Genomic DNA, 13262 nt, shown 5'->3' with positions numbered 1-13262 from the left:
TGACTTGGCTAGAAAAACAAGAGTTCTTTGCACACATACAGGCAGGGCCGGCTCCAGCACTTCTGCCGCCCTAAGCAAAAAAAAGTCGCAATCGTGACTGGCGGCGGTAATTGCGGGGGGGGGGGGGGGGGAAAAAGCCGTGATTGGCGGCGGCAGTTCGGTGGCAGGTCCTTCGCTCCTAGAGGGAGTGAGGGACCTGCAGCCCCCGAATTGCCGCACATGCTGCCCCTTTCCCTTGGCCGCCCCAAGCACCTGCTTGTTAAGCTGGTGCCTGGAGCCGGCCCTGCATACAGGTTGTGGAGATTTTTCTGCATCCCGATCAGAGGCTAACTGTCTGAGCTCAAAGAAAATTCATTCAGGTGCACACAGGGGATAATTTTAATTTAATTTAATTAATGGAGATATCCCATCTCCTAGAACTGGAAGGGACCTTGAAAGGTCATCGAGTCCAGCCCCCTGCCTTCACTAGCAGGACCAAGTACTGATTTTGCTCCAGATCCCTAAGTGGCCCCCTCAAGGATTGAACTCACAACCTTGGTTTTAGCAGGCCAGTGCTCAAACCACTGAGCTATCCCTTCCCCCCTCAATCCAAGATGGGGACCATGCCTTACCATAGCCCTTCCTCTCCCTATCTTGTGCTTCTTCAGTTCCCCCATTTCAGCTGCTATTGGAGCCATCCTTACCTGTTGCCTGCTTTGTTGCTGCTGTACCCCATGGCCTGTCTGTTCTCCTCTTTACTCTCCAGTACTGTTCTTCACAGTCTCCTGTCCTCTTTGCATTGTACTGCTTTGTCCATGCTCAGCTGCTGTCCTATCAACTGCTCAGGTCATTCTTAAGTAGCGGTATTTTGTGACACCGAAGGTACCTCAGCCAATCACTGCCTAGTCCTCTCCAGTTCATTTACATACTGCAATTGGGTTGGCTGAAATGAGTCATTAAGAGGGCTTTACAGTCAGACATAGCTGAGGCCCCAGGACACTATTTCATAGCAATACTTCATAGCACATTGGCAGGTCACTGGCTTTCAAATGACATCATTCCCATTGAAATGGATGGAGAAAAAGCAGAGTCTTTCAGCAGAAATTCATTCAGAGAGGTTTGAGAAAGTATCAAATAGATGCTTTGAGCATGTGTAGCGCACTGGGCTAGAACACTTCCCCAAGATTTAGTGGAAAAGTAGAGTTTGTGCCATTGTTGCAGAGGAAAGCCCTCCATCATTGCAGCTTATGTCCCAAAGGCAGGTTAAAAGGGTCAAACAATACCTTAAGAATAAACACAACCTATGGTTGCATCAACACAAATGAAAAGCAATTATCCCAAATCATACCCTTAATTTATAAGCAGTCAGGACATTTTGAGAAACTGAGATCTGATGTTGCCGTATCAAATTCCTGTGAAATCCACTGGGCATTGAGCACATAAGATTACACTGTGCATCAAGCATGTCCTTGTTAAATCTGCTGGCTACTACAATTTTATTGCTCTCCTGGGGGTTTATTGAGTTTACGCTTCCAGTAAAAGGCAATGTTTTTGCAGCATTTTTGTATACTGGCCACACAAGTCTGTCTTCAGCTGACAGAATTGTTAAGCCATATGTTTTGCTTACATCCTTTGTCGCCTTTTTTGTTGATCGAGGTGCCAATTAGGACACCATGCAGTTGTAGTGAATGAAATTGAAAAATAGAGTAAAGTGGATGTCTTAATCAGTAAGGACAGGAAACCATACCTAATTGTGCCTGGAGTCAGCCTCACTGACACACATCATTACTTAGTTTTTTAAATGTCTGAATAGTAGTAGTAATAGTAGTAGTATCGGTGGTAGTGATGTCGATGTAGTAGGTGCTTTCCAAACAATCAGGAAGAATAAGATGCTCCCTGCTCTGACGTTCTCCTAGCCTAAGGACGGACAGACAAGTAGATGGAATTAGGGGGAGAGAGACCAACAACAGGCAGTTGATATCGGCAAGGCAGCTCAACTCATTGTATGTAATGCAGCAGAACTGGGCTTCAAGAGGGACCTGAACGCAGTGAGGGTAGGTATCTTATGGCTTGGCTTGGGGAGGTTGTATAGTGCATTGTGAGGGAAGAAGAGCTGGAAAAAGAGTCGGAGCTAGAAACACACAAAACAACCCCTCTGCACCTGGGAAAAAATCTAATATGATACATGAACATAGGAATCGACAGACCTGATCAGACTCAAGGTCCATCTAGTCCGGTGTGACACTGGCTAGAACCAGACACTTAAGAGGAAGAACCATGCAGTTACCAGATGTGGGGTCATTTGCTCCCCCATGCCCCAGTTAGGTCTCATCCTGCTCGCTAATAATTAGAGATTGGCTTAAACCTTGAAGCATGATGGCTAACATCCCTTCCAGAATGATCACCATTAATCATGAATACTCTGGATATTCTTGATATCCATAAACCTGTCCAGTCCTTTTCTGAATCTTGCTTATTTCTTGGCCTCAGCGACTTCCTGTGGCCATGAGTTCCAAAGAGCGAATGCTGTATACTCTCTGTTTTGTTCTAAGAATGAACTGTGATCTATGCATTATGGGTTAGTTGTGCTGATGGATTCTCCTTTGAAACATGTGCATTCAGAAACAGAGGAACTGTCAGTATATTTACAAGGTCAATCACTTCTCTGGAGGATTCGGAAGAATGATGGGGGCGAATTTTCAAGAATGGCTTCTACGATTGCATCCAGGATAATTTGCTGTCATAGTTGATTGCAGGCACAAAATGAGAGGCCACTTGTGAAAATTAAGCCCGTAAAGGGTAAGCCTTCCTTATAGTAGCACTGGTGATTTGTGTTTGATTTTGGTGTGTGTAGTGGAAGATTGGGGGAACTGTCAATGGATTTTTTTTTTTAATCCTTTGATCATGTCACGTGAGTGACAAACACCTACATTATGTGTATGGAGTTGCACTGATTTTGTGTCTAGAATCAGAATCTGGCCTATAGACTCTGCCTGATGTACCCTCTCTGCAGTCTGAATTATGCATAACTCAACACAGGGGAGTTATCATAAGCTGAACACTAGAGCTATCAATGAGAAATAATTAAAAAAATAAAATAGACCTGTTTTTGCAACTTGAAAAGATTCTTCGTGTTATCAGTGGAAAATTGACTGGGCTGCAGAGTTTGATTTGACATTTGGGTGTTAATGTATTGGGAGAAGAAACCAAGATTTTTGAAAGCAACGAAGGGCATGTTTACACTGCAGCTGGCAGCGAGCCTCCTAGCCAGGTAGATATACTTGTGCTAGTGGGGCTAGCACTAGTGCACTCAAAATAGCAGTGTGGACATGGGAGTGTGGGAGCAGGCTTGGGCTAGCCATGTGAGCTCAGACCCGGGGATCGGGTGGACTTGAGTTTGGGTGATTAGCTGCCAGTGCCACAATGTCCACACAACTATTTTTAACGAGTTGGCGCGAGCCCCACACCCTACCCAGGCGAGGAGACTCACTCCCAGCTGCAGTGTAGACGTACCCTATGTGATTTAGGTTCTCCATTTAAAAACACCTTTAAAAGCCCTGATTTATCAGAGCTGGGTGTGCAGCATTTTTGAAAACCAGGCCCCTTTCAAATGTGCCAGGGTGGGCACCCAAAATCACTGACGACTTCTGAAAATCGTGGCTGGTTTGTTTTCTTATCGCAGGGTACAGCCACATGGCAAACGAAACCCCGCAGCAGCGAGTCTCCGAGCCCTGGTCAACTGACATCAGGAATCATAATACTCAAAAACCAGTGGGAGAACGCTTTAACCTGTCTGGTCATTCAGTGACAGACCTGCGGGTGGCTATATTACAACAGAAAAACTTCAAAAACAGACTCCAACGAGAGACTGCTGAGCTGGAATTGATATGCAAACTAGACACAATCAACAAAGGATTGAATAAGGACTGGGAATGGCTGAGCCATTACAAACATTGAATCTATCTCCCCTTGTAAGTATTCTCACACTTCTTATCAACCTGTCTGTACTGGGCTAGCTTGATTATCACTTCAAAAGTTTTTTTTCTCTTACTTAATTGGCTTCTCAGAGTTGGTAAGACAACTCCCACCTGTTCATGCTCTCTGTATGTGCAGGGCTGGCTTTAGGCCGATTCAGCCGATTCGGCTGAATTGGGCCCCGTGCCAAGAGGGCCCCGCGCTGCAGCTGTCCACCCCGCCCCCAGCTCACTTCCTCCTCCTCCCCTCCCCTGAACGCTCCGCCCGATTCGCGGGAAGTCTGAAAAGAAGCAGGGGCGGGCCGGCAGCACAAGGTAAGCTGGGGTGGTGGGGGCGCGAGAAGGGCTCGGGGAGGCGTGGCCCGTTCCCGCAGGCCCCAGCGGCTCTGGTCCGGCTTGGCTCCAGCCCGGACCCCACAGCGCGGCCCGGCTCCGGCCCGGCCCGGTCCCCGCGGCGCGGCTCGGGTCCCCCCCCGCGGCCCAGGTCGGCTCGGGTCTCCCCGGCCCGGTCCCCGCGGCTCGGGTCGGCTCTGGCCCGGCCCGGTCCCCTTGGGTCGGCTCCGGCCCGGCCCGGTCCCCGCGGCGCGGGTCCCCCCCCCCGGCCCGGCCCGGTCCCCGCGGCGCGGGTCCGTCCCCCCCCGGTCCGGCCCGGTCCCGCGCGGCGCGGCTCGGGTCTCCCCGTCCCCCTGCGGCGCGGCGTGGCTCGGGTCGGACCCAAGCCCGGCAACCCCGGCCGGAGCGCGGTTCGATTCCTGGGGGCGGGGCTTGCAGCAAGTCCCACCCCCAGGAATCGGGCCCCGCTCTTGCTAAAGCCGGCCCTGTGTATGTGTGTATATATATCTCCTCAATATATGTTCCATTCTATATGCATCCGAAGAAGTGGGCTGTAGTCCACGAAAGCTTATGCTCTAATAAATTTGTTAGTCTCTAAGCTGCCACAAGTACTCCTGTTCTTTTTGCGGATACAGACTAACACGGCTGCTACTCTGAAACCTGACTCAGGGCTGGTTTTCGCTACCCGCCTGGATCGGCGGTAGAAAATCGATCTCTCGGGGATTGATTTATTGCGTCTCGTCGGGACGCGATAATCGATCCCCGAATTGACGCGTGTACTCCACCAGCCCAGGTAGGAGTAAGCGCCGTCGACAGGGGAGCCGCGGAAGTCGATTTGCCGCCGTCCTCATAGCGGGGTAAGTCGGCTCGGATACGTCGAATTCAGCTACGCTATTCGCATAGCTGAATTTGCGTATCTGAAATTGATCCCCCCCGTAGTGTAGACGTAGCCTCAGACACGTGCTGCGGGGCTAAAAACAGCAGTATAGACATTTGGGCTTGGGCTCTGAAACCTCAAGGGGGAAGAGTCTCGGAGTCTTGACTCCAGCCCAAGCCCGAATGTCTACACTACTGCCTTTAGCCCCGCAGCGTGGGCCTGAGCCAGTTGACCCAGGCTCTAAGATTTGCTGCCGCAAGGTCTTTTTTTGCTGTGTAGATATATCCTTAAATCTGGTGATGGTATCAGATGAGCTTCCTTGGGAAGGGCTTATTTCTAACAATGTGTTTCAGCAGAGGCATGCTAGTCCTCTGAGAGAAATCTAAAACTCCGAGCCTTATAGTGCTTGTGTAGTTGTATTATATGAAGTCACAAAGCAAGCTGGATTATAGTTAAAAACTCTACTTTATCAAGGTCAGGACAAGGTATGTTGGTCAGCCACATCTAGTGGGTCATGAGAGGGATAAAACTAAGCTATTTCCTACCGCATTTAAAAAAAAAAAGAGCTTAAACTGAAAACCTCAGTGATTCTCTGCACACCATCTGGACTGCCCTGATTCTGCCAAATTAATCTCTATCATAAATGTGGATCTGGTCTGTTTCATTGTTGGTTTTGTTGTTTTTTTGGTCAGATCTGCACTTCAGAAACACATGGTCAATTTTCTGGCAACGGCCAGCCTTCTCTCTTGGGCTAAATTTAACTGTAGTTTGTCTATTTTTAAATTCAAAGTGCCTCATTTTGGGTATTAAACTCTCAACAGGGTTTACTGGTCATCTCCCTGACTAAGGTTAACAATACTGGAGCACTTTTTGCAAACCTTTGTGTCAAAAAGCAGAGATCAAGGTGTATTTGCAAAAATCTCATGCACCCCGGCACTTGTGCAGGCAAATTGGTCCATTGTGTATCCAATTGTGCAGGTATTTGTGTCCATGGCTGAGGAATTTGAGTTAGCATTTCCGTGCCTTTACAGTTTAAAATAAGACCTGATTTTTGACTTAACTTAGACTGCTTTGAAAGAGTAACTCCATTGAAACCAATGGAGAACCACTGCTGGAAAACAGGTGTTACTGCAAAATCGGGTTTGTCCATGAATCTGATTTTTGTTCTAGAAGATCAGTCTCAACATATGTCAGTGAAATCGGCGTATGTCACAAAGCTCCTCGCATGTTGGATGGGCAATTTCTCTTCCAGTGCATTTAGTGAAGCATGGTGTTCGAAAGGTAACTAATGGAAAAATGCACTCATTTTCCTACTCCCAGAATATGATGTTTTAACAGATGAGCCTAGATTTATTCTTGTATATTTCTCAGATAATTCATGGCGGGGCAGGGTGCTTCTCATTTCCATCGCTTGGAATGCTGCTGTGAAGAAGAGACGGGTAAAACTGTACCCAAAACAAATAATGCTGGAGCACCATTATATCTGGCACAGATGAAACACCTTCCTATCTTTCTGTAATGTGATTCATTCCTTGCTCTATGGAACCAAAGCCCGTTGGAGCATGTCAGAAATCCACATCATGCTCTGGAGTGCTCCGCTTTGCCTGTGGATCTCCGGTTTAGCTGACAGCTGTGGGAAAAGAAGAAAACGCAAGCAGCCAAAATACACTCTAATGACTGCACGTGTGTGGCCGCGGAAGAACGAAAGTGATTCCAGCTAAGAGTGGAAGTTTATTCCAGCTAAGGTCAGCATTGTCGTGTTCTTGATACTTCCTCCACCCCCCGTTCCATGTTTTTCTGGTGGTATAATGTGGGGTGGTGTTCTACTTTTATGTCTGGATCCTGCCACCTTTCAGGAGCTCTCCCAACCCAAGTCTAGATGGATCTTACGGATCTAGAAATCTTCCCTTTGCTGCTGGACAGCACAGCACTTTCAGAGATTGAAATGTGAAATGAAAGCTGCTGTCATACTTTAAGCATGTAAATGTTGCTGTCACAGTTCAGGGCCATGGCCCCTGTATTCCCCCTCTGTGGACTAGCAAGGGCACCCACTCTAGGCTCCCAGCTCCTCCGCCTTCACCTCTCTTGGGTGGAGACTCGTGTCTCTTGCCCTCCTGACCAGGGTTTTTCCAGGCTGCACAGTTCCCTGCCTATGCTGTGTAATTCCCAGCAAGCCAGACTGCCTAACCAGGCAAGTGTCTGTGCTTTGTTTTCTCTTCAAAGGCTATAAACAGCCTAATTGCCCACAGTTATAGGTTTCCACACAGCTCTTTCTAAGCAAGCACATTTTATTCTTAAGGTGAAAGCATTACAGAGAAAACATACTAAAAACCATAGAAGTTCCTATATGCATGCTACCAGAGGTCACCATCTCTATGGGGTTTAGTAGGCGAAAGTCCTTCTAACTCTTCACAGGAAGGATTGGGGGCCCCTGATGGAAAGAAGGTCCTGTCCTTTTGCTGGATCAGAAAGAAGGCCCTGAGTCAATTTAAACCAGGCTATTTATCCCAAAGTCCTTTCTTTGTCTGTTGGTCTCCGGAGAATCCAGTTTGAATTGGCCTATGCAAGCCTCTCCGGGCAGTGGCAACTCTCTGGAGGCGTCACAGCCTGGGAGAATTTGCTAATCACCTCCCCACTGTTCTTCATTCCTGAGGAGATGTAGTCACCGTCCCCCAGGGAAGGTGGGAGGAAATCCCTGTCTCACAATGATGCATAAACTTAATACAGGAATATCTCCCAACAATATAGCAGGAAATTGCCATTGTTGTCTCAGATGCCCCATTCCAGATCAGTGGTGTCCAGGTCTAATTGTATCATATGAGCCTGGGAATATAATTTTACCCCCACTCTGTAGACCCTGGAAATCCTCACTGAGAAAATTGTAGGAGTAACTGAATGGCTCTATACATAGGTCTCTCACTGTGCATCTTACCTTACCTTGGGCCCAAATTTTCAAACCCAAGTATCTAAAATTAGTCTCCCATGTAGGCACCTAAATAAAACCGGCCTGATTTTTAGGTTTTCTGAGTGCCCACAATTGCCATGGAATTTAGTGGGGAAAGCAGGCCACTTCTATCAGGCTCCTAAATTGACATTTAGGTAGCTAAACTTCAAACACAGAGGCTTGAAAATATTGCCTTAACAAGACAGAGGTTTCTTCTGTTCTGGATGGATTCTTCTCCTCCCTTCATCACTGTGGGGTCTGAGCACCTGCCAGTACCGCTGTAAGTGCCATGATTCACATATGTAATGTGTGGCTCAGTCTCTCTCGCTCCTCCTCTTCCCAGGGGGAGAATTGTGTGGGTGCAGTGTAGGGGTTTGGCCGAGTTGGATGGGGTGGGGGCTATGCACATGCTGCTCTGAGTTTAGGGATGGAGAAGGCAGGGCTCAGAGATGCACCTTGCACTTGGGAGCAGAAGGTGGACAGGTTTGTCAACGGTGAAAGCATTTCTTTAAAATATCGCAACAACACACGAGCCCTCTTTATAGAAATCAAAATGACAAGAGCAGGAAGTCTAATGGATTGAATAGGTAACGCCGTATACAAAACTGTTCCTGTGGGATAATCTCTTCTTTCCCCTCATTAGTGAGATCCTCCTGACATTAGTCATGGAGCAGAGAGGGCTGAAGTAGAAGAGTCCTGCTCCTTCCTGTTTAATCTTGTGGGTTTTTCCCAGATTTGTTCAAGTAAATCTAATGGCTCAGCTGTTTGGCTTTGCAGAACTCTTGCCAGACCTCTGTTTGGTTGCCTTTGGCCTTGCCCAGTTTGTTTTACTGAAGTGTCAGCACAAGACTGAGGCAGGCCAACCGTGCTGGTAACACAGACGGATGCACACCTCGGCCCAACATGCTAACTACAGGGCTTGTGGGATGGACGGCAAGGAGGATGGTTTTTGGTTGGCTGAAGCCCGGAGCTTCTACTGCTCTTTATGTGGGATGTGAAAACATCCCGGGTTACAGTATCTGTGCATTAGGGGAGAGGCCAATGGGCCGTAATGAATGAGAAGCTCAGTAACTTGCCACAGAGTTGCTATAAATCAAAACTGAAGAGATGTCCGGGCTGCTCTGGACAATTGTTTTGCAGACTCTCTGGAGTCTTTGAATTAATCTCCCACAACCATCACCACTGCCCACAAACAGAGCCTCTTATTTGGGCTGTTTACTCTGAAGTTAATAGATTAAATCTAATGGCTTCCACAGAGATGAAATCCTGGCTTCATTGAAATCAATGGCAAAGCTCCTATTGACTAAAGTAGAGCCAGCATTTCACCCCCCAGCCTGTACCCGAGCTTTTTACATCCTTCACACAGTTCTGGCATGTGTCCTTCTGCTCTTGGCCTGTGTTCTATTCTTCTTCCATTTCCAGCACTCCCACTGACAACAACGGGAGCTTGTGCACAGATCAAGGCTAGAATATGGCCCATTGTCAGGGATTTCTGCTTAACTATTACCACCGACTCCAGATGTATTCTTTGGGGGAGTTTGCAAACGCACAGAAATATCCTGTTGAGTCAGCTCTGAAGTGGGCTCGGCTTCTGGCAAAACGTACGAGCCCAAAAATGAGGAGCACCGTTGCAGTCCTGTGATAGCTGATATAGAAGTTCAACTGGAGAAGCTGGTTCCCTGTCGCTGGGTTCTGTCCTAAATTAAGTTTCATGGGGAAAGCATCAGCAGTCTCACTTCATATAAAGGGTTACTGTGACCCTAAGAACTCACTGCCAGCTGGCAAAGGGTTCACTGTTCTGTAACAGTAATTCCTATTTTAGACCTGACAAGCTCACTACCCTTAACACGCTGCTGTTGTGGTATTTATCTATAAAGAATGTTGTTTGAGCTCTTCAGTGAAAGCCAGGATCAAGCTGGTGAAATGTACGTCTGATGATGATTTAAAAGTTATGCCTACGGACTGAACATATGTTATACCAAGGTGTTACTCCCCAGCAGAAGTGGAAAAACTGGTTTCCTGCCAGAGCAGAGATGTTTACACTTCTACCCCTTGAAATGTAAATTAAGTCTTGTGAGCCAACACAGTGGAAGCCAGATCTGTGCGCACAGGAGTATGTGAAGACACCTTGGCGCCAAAACACCAGAGATTGGATGACAGGGGGTTATCCTGACTCTGAGCTGCAAAGACCGTGAACTTTGGGGATATAAGGGGAAGGCAAAAAGGCACCCCTTGTCCATCACTGAAGGTGCTTTTTGCCTCCATGGACATTGGATCCCAGCCATGTGGGTTGGCAGAGGCGATGGGGGGGGCATGCAGGGTCACATTCTCCCCCCATCTTCCCCTCCCCGGATTTCTGCAAGAGCCGAGCTGTCTTTCCAGGACTTGCTCTGCTTGGTCTCCCAGGGATGCTCCAGAGTGCCGCCTCTGCGCAGCGCCGCCTCTGCAAGAACCCGGCTGGGGAGGCAGCAGTGGCCCTGGGCCGGAGGTCTCTGGGGAAAGCGCCGGGAGCAGGTTCCCTCTGCTCAGCCTGAGTTAGGGGCATTGCCCGTGCCTCTCCTCCCAAGGTGTCCACGAGGGCGCAGGAGCTCTGGGGAGAAACTTTGTTGCTGTGAGTCTCCCCGGCCTGGGCTGGCCAGGCGCTGGTGGGATTGGCTGCCCTGGCCCGAGAAGGTGGGGCTGGAAGGTTCCTGTACCCAGAGATGACCATGGTGCAGTCACAGGCCCCTCCCCACTATCAACAGTCGTGTTGCCTCTGTGGGTTGGTGATGCTGGAAGATTGCTCTGGGTGACCAGCTACTTTAGACAAGGATTTTAGCCTATTTTAAGTTGTTTAGACTCTAAGAAGCGTGTTACAGCTTTTGTTTTATATGTAACCTGTGGTGGTGGTTGCTCACTATATCATGAATCTTTATCTTTGTTAATAAACTTTTTGTTTCTTTTCACCACAAGTTGATTAGTGGTGTTTATAAAGGAGCTGATCCTGAGTGGTACCAGTCATGTTGTGTGTACTTGTTCCTTTGGGGCAGCTTACCTGGATAGGCGTAGTTTGACTTCTGTATCTGGGGGGGCAGCTCCAGTCTGGCCAATATCGGGACTAGAACTCATGACCTTTAGCACAAAAGCCTGCATAGGGAACCTTTACTAGAACAGGACTGAAATATTCTGCCTGGTAGAGGACAGCAGTACATAGGCATATGTAGACCAAGGCCCACTGTCTGGCAGTTGGTATTGTAATTTACACCTGTGCAGAGGCTGAAAAACGCTAGCCAATCAGAACGGTGGCATCTGGCACACACTTTGCCCAAGGGTAAATAACTACCCAAGGTGAAGGCCATGGAGGATCAGGCTATTACACCATCTCTCCTATTCTGTTTTGCTATTCCTAGGAATAGGAATTCAGAATACAAAAGGCTTTTCAGAAGTAACATTATTAACCAGTCTCGGTTTCCTTGTTTGTTGCTTAGCATTTGTGCTATCACATGGGCCAAGAAGTTCCCACTGTTTCCAACTCTTGCGAATGTATTATAGGGCTCATTGGCATTTTGCTGAAAGCCCCAGCTGCTGGAGTCAAGTGATTATATGAGTCTCTCAAGCTTTCGTTCAAAAAAGATAAATCCTTGTGGTTATTGAGAAAAGTTTGAAAAGCAAGTGGACTCCAAAGGCTCAAACACCAAAAAGGATAAAAAGGATCCAAAATATATTATTTGTTTTTAAAAACACTCATGAATTTTAAGCCAATGTCATGATTGTGGGCCCGGAGTCATGATTTCTGAATGCTTCAGGTTGGCAATACTAGAGTACACTTCCAGAACTGGAGATCAAGGTAAAGTGGCTACTGTTTTTATAAATGCCTTAACCTAATAAGGATTCTCTAATGTATTTTTCTGAGATATCTTTAACTGTAGAGGGAGTGATGCTTTCCCATTGCCATGGCACTACTGTGGAATACATTTCTTGTAGACTCACGCTGCCATATTACATTTCATGCATGGATCTCGGAATACCTTCCTCCCCCATTTCCCTGGGCTTTGACAGGAGTTGGTTTCCCTTTCCTCCCGCAGAGAAATTCCCGTAGTAACTGCTAGTCTGTAATATCATATTCTTTAAAACAACTTATGGATTGTTTTCAGGCCTATGCGTCCTGGTTGTATTTGACATTTTGTCAAAACACTTCTACATTTTTTCCACAGGTTAGCAGTAAAACTTGGCCTGGTGCACTAATCATCAGTGGTATAATAACTGCTCAGGGAAGGAAATGCACATCTGGATTAAGAGAATGTGTGTTATGTTTCTCTTCTTTCAGCACCGCTATTCACCCAAGTGCTTCGTACCAAGCATGGGTTTCCTTTTTGGGTTAACTTTAATTGAGCCGCGTAGAATTTCTTATTTGCAAACTCTAAACTCACAGGGCCCAATTCTCATTGACTTCACTCCTGCCCTGACGATAGAAGAGGTGGCCATTCCAGGGCCAACTTGACCGTAGTGTAAGTTAAAGCAGTCTCAAGGCTGCTGTAACTTTCGCTCTGCTTCCTAGTACCTCCTCTGGGCCATGGCAATCAGAGACTAGCCATTGCACAGTGCTCTTTGGCCACCTCCCGAATCAGCCCTCTGTGCCAGGACATGGGAGCAGAGTTTGTGCAGAACCATTACACTAGTTCTGCGGTGGCTGGGAAAACCCCCTGCACAGGATATTTTTTTTGGGGGGAGGGGGGCATTTCTGTCTACTTTAAGGCCTCTTTTATGCTACCAGATGATGGAATGGGGTCCGATTGTAATCGAAGATTGGGCCCAGTGTTTTTGATTTCAAATGGTCTTGCAGGTATTTCAGTGCTTGTTGGCAATGCTCAGAGCCAGCCCAGATCTGGTGCCCTTTAGTCTGTTTGGAACAACCAAGCGTCGAGGAATGCTGTGAGCTGAGATCTCCGCTGGAAAACGGTCCTGACCCTCACCCATGAGGGTTGATGGTAAGAGCTGGGAGAGCGTCTGGAAGCTGGAGCTAAGCATGCTGTTAAAAGAGAACTGGATAAAATTCATGGAGGTTAAGTCCATTAATGGCTATTAGCCAGGATGCGTAAGGAAGGGTGTCCCGTGACTCTGTTTGTCAGAGGGTGGAGATGGATGGCAGGAGAGAGATCACTTGGTCATTACCTGT

The sequence above is a fragment of the Chrysemys picta genome, chromosome 4 (assembly GCF_011386835.1).
Source record: "Chrysemys picta bellii isolate R12L10 chromosome 4, ASM1138683v2, whole genome shotgun sequence".
Taxonomy (NCBI): domain Eukaryota; kingdom Metazoa; phylum Chordata; order Testudines; family Emydidae; genus Chrysemys; species Chrysemys picta.
This window is presented reverse-complemented; position numbering follows the sequence as displayed.